The following is a 9,186-nucleotide window of genomic DNA, read 5'->3' as shown; positions in this document are numbered from 1 at the left end:
TTGCGTCAGTGACGCGTCATCTTTTATTTATGTTGTGCAATAAATATGAGTTCAGCTCATAACAATTTTGATTCTCGAGACCACGCAATATTCCATCATTTAAAATTTATCTCGCTTTCAAAATATCCATGAAAATAAAATCAACTATAATCCTAAGCTAATGATCCTCGTCAATTTGGTGTACGTCAAGCTGTCGAAGAACATATTTTGTTGTGTTTAGAGAGTTTAAAGTCCAGACTTACTTTGCCTTATATGACATCATTTTAAGGAATGCAAGTCGAGCTAACACGTAATATTTTGAACTAAACTTGCCAACCATCAAAAGAAGCACGATTTCCCAATCAGGCTTTTACCGCTGCATTTATATTTAATCGCTAAAATACAACGCCATTCGAATGTATACGCACGATATGGACAATGAAAAGAGTGAACTCTGAAATGAACACTGTTCCTAAGCAATAAACGACGTCTGCAGTCTTTCAAAAAAGAACATGCGTTGTTTAAAGTGGTGGAAGTGCCACATTTGGTAAAATGCTACCATTAACGTCGAAGGAAGATGTAGCAGAAAGAACTTACTGTTTATTCATTAATCGCATAGTTTTTTAGTTTATTTTCTTTATATGCTTAATAATTAAAATATGTAAAAGCGGCTCAGCCGAGTTATTATGCCGACGCAATTTTTAAGTCGCTTTCTTCTTTCTTAATGCACACTTTTCAAGAGTGGTGATTGGATGCTTGTTCAACCACGCCATTTATATTATCTATATGACTCTTCCAAGTTAAGTTTCGCTCATTTTGACCCACTTCTGCTGAAAGCAACGAATGTGATTAAGGTAAATTTCTTGAAAATCTCCTTTCTGTTAATTTATCATAATACTGACACAAGCGATCGTTTTCACATGTATTGTTGTCATTCGGTTAAACTATAGTCATTCCATACTAATCGATGCATATGAACGTCAGCCGATTCCTTTGTGAATTCTACTAAACAGTTTTCTCGCCTTCTCAAGTACATTTGAGCCTAAGATATCTTCCAGTTAAAGTAACTGTTGCGTACTTCCGTTTGACGAGATAGCTTTGTCACATGTCACCTTTAAAAGTTATTCGATAACGTTGGGTAGAACCAATTTGATGTTACTTATAGAAGTGAACCAATTTCCCCATTTTATCAATTTTAAATGATGTATGCATCGTACTGCGGTGTGTTTTAGCTGGGGCAGGGTCTAGAATAAATAACAGTACGCCAAAATGATCAAATGTAAGATTTTGTGGAGAACTTGAGAAAACTGTCTGTAGCAACTCCTATTTTTTTCAGTATAATTAATTTGAAAACGTTCCAAGAGAATATTTCGTTCACATTGCACACTGGGAACCAAAATAGGACGACTGCTAAATTAAGTAGCAGAGTAGTTGAGGAGGATGATTAACGTATGGTGAGGTTTTTGTTAGGTGTTAACGCCGTAGGCGTTTTAAAATCCCGAAACGTTTACGTGCATTATAGGTTTGTCTGTCCATTCATAAGCAGACAAAAACATAATGCTGTCTTGTATGTTTTACGCTCAACATACTTTCGAACGGTTTTATTTTACGAACACAAAAAGATAGTGTCACAAATTAAGATAAATCATTTATTTCCATTTCTACGTGGAACCGCCTTTGCTAATGACGATATCACAACATATATTGTTATACCTCCCAACTCACATACGTTTTCCAATTGGAGGAGAACGTGTCACGTGTCATGGGTCAAAACTCACTAACTCCTTTGGGAAACAACGACTTGAACTTTCGACTCGCACGTGATCAGGTCGTGCATCTTTGAAACAGTGGCAAATTCAGTTTAAAAATCCGCGTATTGTGCAGTGAGTTTTGTTTGCCCCTTTGACCCTCAATGTTCCCCTCGGTTTCGCCTCGGGGAACATTGAGGGTCTCGGGTAAACAAAACTCACTGTCTCCCTTGGGGCCAACGTAAACTTTGTTGCAACTCCGTCAAAATTGCTAGTATAAATTTATCTCGCCAAGCTGGCCGGTCCTTGAAGCGTTTAAGTAACCCTGGTTCAGAGCTGGGATTTTTTCATTTCAAAAATGTTTTTATTTGGCTGTAACGTAGCTCATGCATTTTCTAGCGCGTGCAGTGTCGATCGTATTTTTGTTCATATTTGGGCATAAAATTGGTATCCTAAATCCCCAGCTTTGTCAAGTTTCAAGAAAAAGAGTTGCAAGTTACACGCTTCAACGTCATGTGCTTCTAGTATATATACACCTTCCGATTTCAATCCAACGAAGCTAAACAGTCAACAAACAAGCTCCTTGTTCAATTAATTTGGGCATAGGTCGAGAATTATTTTTAGAAAAGGCAGCGGGAGGTGCACTCAGCAGTGTTATTATTTATTATTGTTGTTTTTGTGATAGATTATGCAAGACGTTTGCCAGATAAAAATTAGTTACGTTTCTCTATTAGTTTTTTCAATATTCATCGTATTTAAATTGACCTAAAATGCCCAAAGGAAGTCATAAAAAATATTATTTATTGTTACAGGTATATATTATTCATTCCGTCAAGGTGTAAATTGTTTCAATGTCTCGATAACCTGCTTCAAAACGTATTTCATAAAATATATAATAGGCTAGTTTTAATGTCTCTTTTTCCACTTCTTTTAATTAACAGTTTCTTAGCATATCCCATCCTTACCACAACTGACCTGTTCAAGTAAAACGATGACTTCAACAAGGACAATTCTTCTTCTTTTAATCCTTTGTAACATTATTGCCGTTGTAACATCAGATGCTTACTTTGATGAAGATCTTGAGGACGAAGGAAGCCTTAAAAATTTAAATATCCTTGAAGGTAAGCTGGTAAATACTCGGAATCTCATTGGCTTTTACATGTTATTTTCCGAAACACAGCGGTTACCTGTTACCCACTGCTGAACCAGCGTTTACGGCCAACAATACTGCCTCAACAGTATTTTCTTTCAAAATTGGAACCATTCTCATTACAGGTGGAGTATCGTCACATGGCTCGTTCTTGAAAAACATGCATTGCCAAGCGATCTATTATCGCAAAGTACTTAAACTTCTAATTATTAACTGGCGTTCCTCAAAAACATAAAGCTTGTGCATTAGTGTAATTCGAGTCCAATTTGGAATAAACGAGCAGAAGAAAATTGTACAAGCCCGTAGGGCAAGTGCAATTTGTAGTCTTTGGGAAAGTTTTACGAGTAATTATTTATTCCCAATTACACCAGAAAATTCATGTGATTAAGTATTAATAATATACATGAAAATTTTTTGAGATGATACAACCGTAAATATCAGAAGAAAAGCACCTGTACCACGCAATCACCCAAAAATTGCGCCATCCGGGGCTCGCATTTGATTAGCCACCTGAGATTTTCTGTGATCATCGACCAATCAGAAGACTTGGTTTGTTACCTCTTTTCTGCATTGTATTACCTGGAAACTGCATTTCTCTTAGCAAATCAAAATAGAGAATGTGTTTCATGTATATTATTAACAGTGATATCATTTTAGTAGTTCATTGAAACACGAAGCCGTTGAGCGGATTTCAGTGACAACGGACCAAATAGGCCTTTTGCAGCTGTGATCATATGGTACAAAAACCGCCACACTGGAGAGCAAATTGCGTACTGCAGCATCTAAAACGAAGAAAATTAAAATTGCTCTGTATTAGATGTCCCGGTGCGCAATTTGCTCACGACTTAATGGCGGTGTTTGTCCTGGACCATCGAATATTTAACTGACAGGTGACATTTTGTCCCAGTGGACGATAAAACATCATGATCAGACCGTCGTAGAGTTAACTTTGGAGTGCCGCAAGGATCGATTATCGGACCTTTAATATTCAACCTCTATGTTGCAGATCTCCACGCCCACGTTAGCATACAATGTCACCAATTCGCGGATGATGCAACATTATATGTGCCCTGCAAACCACCAAACCTCGAAAGTTATAAACTTGACTTAAACAAAGGCTTATGTAATTTCGAGGAGTGGTCTAGTAATGCAAATTTAGTAATTAAGCCATCAAAAACCAAAATTATGGTCCTGTCTACAAAACAGTTGTCATCTGCCTGTTCCCTAGAAGACTTAAATATTAAGATCGTAGTAAATAACGAGAACATTGAGCGTGTTCTTAGTGCTAAACTCTTGGGAACGTATATTAATCAAAATCTGAAATGGGAAGACAACGTTAATACATTTGTACCTCTTGTTACGCTACACTAGCAATGCTTCGCAAAGTTAAAAATCTGTTGCCTTTCCATATTAGGAAAAACCTTGCCCAAGCACTTGTTCACATTCTTTATCACTCGTTACCGGAATATTTAACAGCAACTTTAGTTAGATATTAACGGATGAGGAGCCACCTCGTGGAAATGCTGTAAATAAGATTATTCCTACAATTGAGAGTTCCCAGAGAGGGAGAATCATTTAGACTCTAGCTTTAGTACATATATCTCCAATTGAGCGTCGTCACCTGAAAAATGTTACTCATCACGGACTGCAGAGCCGTGAAGTTAGTTCAATCAAGAAGAAGTGCTTCGCCATACCATTTCGGTTCGACATGACTGACTTGACGTTATGTGTCACCTTTTTGGGATTCCGCAGTTAGCTTTTCCGTCAATCAGTGGCTGACTTCACGTTATGTGTCACCGTTTTGGGATTCCGCAGTAAGCTTTTCTGTGAATCAATGGCTGACTTGACGTTACATGTCAACGTTTTGGGATTCCGCAGTAAGCTTTTCCGTGAATCAGTGCGCTGACTTGACGTTATGTGTCACCTTTTTGGGATTCCGCAGTAAACGTTCCGTGAAGCAGTGGCTTTGTTGATAACCGAAGATCGGCTGAACCTCCGACACCTCCGCCCGATTGACTTAGTTAGTTAAGCCTCGGACTACTGTGCTCGAGTCTCGGGATCAGCACTTAGGGTCTCAAATAAAACGAGGAGAAAGTGCTGTTTTTGTAATTTCTTCTACAAATGCTTAGACTCTCTAGTCTTCTAGGAAACCGCAGGACCTGTCTCGCAACCCTTAAATGTTCACAACCCTGTGGGACGTAATGGAATCCACACACTATTTGCAAAGAGTATCGAATTTCGGGTGTTGCAGTCTGTCCTCTAGGGTATATAATGGTTGAGAAGGTAAAACGCTCTACTAGATACACCAATCTCAATCTCAGGGTAAACAAACACGTGATGATGATGATAATGATGAATGAAACAAAAGACGAGCAAGGGAGAGGAGATTTCACACACACACACTCACACTAGAAAATGCGTTGTAAACGTTATTGATAATAATTGATAAGGTTAAAGGACTCTTTAGGTGCTTTGCTAAGTTTTTTAGAGTTAAAACAGGTAAAAAATGCCTTATACTAAACAGCAATAAAAGCAAGGTGACACACGCTAACACCAACTCGGTGTGGCCAACACATCACGCATGCGCACAACCATTTCACCCGGTCAATTAGCAGCCATGGACAGCTGTTTTCGGCCTTTTGGGCCTCATCAGCATGGCGTAGCTAACATACCAAGCGGGTGTTTTTAGCACCCGGTGTTGGCCACACCGGGTTGGTGTTAGCGTGTGTCACCTTGCTTTTATTGCTGCTTATACTAAACTTTTCAATGTTAATTGCAATTTGCTCCTTTCTCTTGCTTCAGATATGTCAACAGTTTTTAACGATAAAGAGAAGAAAAGAACATGTGTGGACAAGAAGGGCGCCAAATGGTGCAAAATGCGATATATGTTCTTTCGGCCCTGCAACCACAAGTCCATGATAAGGAACTGTAGAGAAACATGCCGCCATTGCCGTACGTTGAATAATAAGCATCCATTTCCCAATCCTCTTCATTTTCTTTTTCCAAGCTAAGTGCCTCCACAAACGATCCAAGTTGTAATCGATATCTTTTAAGTTGTCGAGGAGAATTTCAGTATCGATGACAAGACTGCGTGTGTACGAATCAAGTTATCGACTACTAATAGCGAAAAATCAATCTGTCAAAAACAAGGTTTTCTTTTCTTATCAAAACTACTTCATGATCAGTTGTCTATAACAAACGCGGCCGCTTTGTTATCGGCAACCCCCTTTCTCCCATCTCTGAGCAAGTTATCTTTTTTCGCAGCTACGCAAACAATTTTTTAAGTCATGGATCCTTCGTTCCGCACGATGTAAACATGCGCATTTAAGTAAAGTTCTCAGGTTCCCGCAAATCGACAACGAAACTTCTCGTTAGTGGAAACGCAATCGGGATACAACATTTGTCGATTCAATTGAGTTGTCATCTAGAAGTAAGTGTAGTCGTCGATAAAAACTTGCCTCGTCTGTGTGGGCACTGAAGCGATTTCCTTTATTGTGACATCTTCTCTATGCAAACCAGCTTTTATTCACTTGTGAAATATACCAATAAATTTTTTCTCTTCTTATATCCAGGTGGCTGAGAAGAAATATCAAGGCGAAGACATGTTTCTGTCAATAAATCGCTACTTTATTGAACTTACGATTTAAAATGATGCATTGAATTACCTTTCTCTGCCTTTGATAAGAGTGTTCACTCGTGAAAATGGCCTTTCCCTTTTCAACACATGCGCCTTTTTTCCTCTTAGGTCGCTAGAGCAATTGTAGTTTTCTCCCACTTTATTTCGCAAATCTACCCGTGCAATCTATGGTAAAATTTGTAAGAGAGGGGACTGCCTCAAAATGAAATCGATGCCAACGTAGAATCAGGTTCAAACTGGAACCAGGTTGGCAATCAGATTTGGTTTGATGCTTCTCTGGTTTGAAAAAATAATGAATGTAGCTTATAGAGCTAGGATACAACATCCTCGTTTCGGCACTTGTGCCAGTGTCTTCATCAAGTGATCTACTGGCTCAAAACTGAGAATCCTTTTATGCTAACCGTTTAGCGTTATCTCTTTTAAGGACGGTGCCTACTAATTAAAGATATTTTTACCCCGGTTTATGACTATGCAGGAAATGAAGATCTTAACAAGTGTCATTGAAATTCAAAAAGAAAATTGTGGGTAACCACGCATTTTTCAAAGATAATTCATGAATAATTTTTGTAAAAAGCTTTAAAATACAAAGCAATGTATGGTGTTCTTTCTCAAATTAAAGCATAATTATCTCTCAAAGATGCGTGGTTACCCCCAATTTTCTTTTTGGATACCAAGAGTACTTACTAAGATCTACTTTCTCCGGATAGTTTTAAACCGCGCAAAAATATCCATGTGTTAGTAAGCATCACTGATAGGAATCCGAGTATCTCGAGATGCGCAGAACGTATGCGCAGTAACAATAGTAGGCACCGTCCTTAAATGAGATGCCGCTATGTTAAACGAATAACACCGCTTCGTCACGTTTCAAAGGAGGGTTCCCGTCAAACTTTCAATAATTGGAACTATTTGCTGGATTCCGAGCAAAACTGCATTTACGTCTAGTTTCCAGTTCTCAAATGAGCATTCACTTTTCCTTATTTATTATTCCCTTATTGTCTAAGTACATTAAGATTTTAATTGAATCTCAACTTAAATTTCCACTCTAATGTACGAAACACTAAAGAAAGATATGATTTCCACACGCTGGATCAAAGATTTTTCTGAAATACGCTACTCTGAACTGAATACAATGAACTGAACTGATAAATGCCAAGAGTAAATTGCAGTACTATTTTTTTTTCCCTTATCGAGAGGGACTTGTATTAAACAAGAGGGCATGATTACCTGATCCTGACTGGCTAAATATGCAGTGCGAGCGTTGTTTTTGCTCTTGATTGGATGAACTCGACCTGGCACTGGGTTGGGGCTTTTACCATTTGCACGGAAAATTCTGTTGGAATGGATCGCTCGTAATGGTGCAGGATTTTCCCGGTGTGACGTTTCGCCAGGCCCGAGTCTCTTGCGGCTGGGAGGAAACAATAACAATGCAAAATGGCGGCTGCATCTGAACTGTCGAAAGGAAGACCTTAGATAGCATTGACCAGAACCAGGTTGCTGACCAGCGGTTTTCGTTAAAACAGTGGTTTGCTGGGGATGCTCAGTCTCGCGGGCTCAGAAAACCTTGGTTGTGGTCATTGTTATTTAAGGTTTTTCGTATCTAAAGGAGGAATAGGGGCCGAAGTGAACCGGGTCGAGTAGGAGTTTGTAAATGGTACAGGAATTTCCTGGTCATTTTGGTTGGAACGGTTAAAGAGGAATACGTCTGAGGATTTCCATCTTTTCCGGAAACCTTCCGGGGGAATGAGATGTACCATTTGAATTTCCAAAGGGAATTTTCGGTTTTTGTTAATGACTGGTAAACGCTCTTAGAAAAAGTTCCGAAAAGCACGCTGGGGCACTGAGCAAATGGAGTTATTCCAATAAACAACGAAGGAGAACTGGCACACCAGGCTCGGATTATTAAGGCCAAATAGTCCACTCCTAAGGTGTGTAATTTAGGTAGGTACTTGGTGTCTCTTTTTCTATTGTTTCAAATTTAATTTTTTTAAACAAGGTATAAAACGTTCAGTAATTATACAATTACCTCTAACCTAACCCTAACGCTAACCCTAACGCTAACCCTAATCCTAACCCTGAAGGTTTTACCGTGTTTAGATAATTTTGTGCAATAGATAACCACTAACTGACACCAAGTACCTACCGTAATTTATTCCAAGTACGCTGAACACGGTTGCTTAAGAAATAAACAAAAAGGAATCCACAAATGCACAAATTGAGGCTGACATAGACCAGAAAATAGCAACAAAAAGGTACTGACAGCAATTCAACAAAACAGGACACTTGATAACGTTGCTTGATTTCCAGGACGTGAACGAAAACGTCAAACATCCTACGAACCACGTTAACCAGAGACAGTTATGAAAACATATCTTTCGAATAACGAAATTTGCGCAAAAAGGAAATAACTTGGAGAACTTGCAAAAATGAATAATAATTCCCTCTTCGTTCATGGCTCCTTTTCTTCCCTCTCCTTTCTTCGCTTCTTCTAGCTGTTGTTTTCGAATTCATTTAAAGTAATTCCTCTTTCCATCCTCTCTCCATTCGAATCCATCTTCCACGTGTTTCGATATCAGCTGATGACTTAATTAACTTCCTCCAGAAAAACTAGTCGGTGATTGCTCGGTCCATTGGCGAAAGTGTATTCCTTGGTGGTTTTTATAACGAATACTGTA

General features: G+C 38.8%; 1 long non-coding RNA gene across 1 annotated transcript; it reads left to right on the top strand.

The window, feature by feature from the left end:
- The first annotated feature begins 678 nt into the window (after nucleotides 1-678).
- Nucleotides 679-7,019, top strand: LOC137994842 (uncharacterized). Its single transcript, XR_011122199.1, has 4 exons — nucleotides 679-833; nucleotides 2,669-2,848; nucleotides 5,680-5,829; nucleotides 6,450-7,019. It is a non-coding gene; the product is annotated as an uncharacterized lncRNA (long non-coding RNA).
- Nucleotides 7,020-9,186: the final 2,167 nt, after the last annotated feature.

The sequence above is a fragment of the Montipora foliosa genome, chromosome 3, assembly GCF_036669935.1.
Source record: "Montipora foliosa isolate CH-2021 chromosome 3, ASM3666993v2, whole genome shotgun sequence".
NCBI classification, from domain to species: Eukaryota; Metazoa; Cnidaria; class Anthozoa; order Scleractinia; family Acroporidae; genus Montipora; species Montipora foliosa.
The sequence above is the reverse complement of the archived record's forward strand: the minus strand, read 5'-3'. Positions and strand labels throughout refer to the sequence as shown.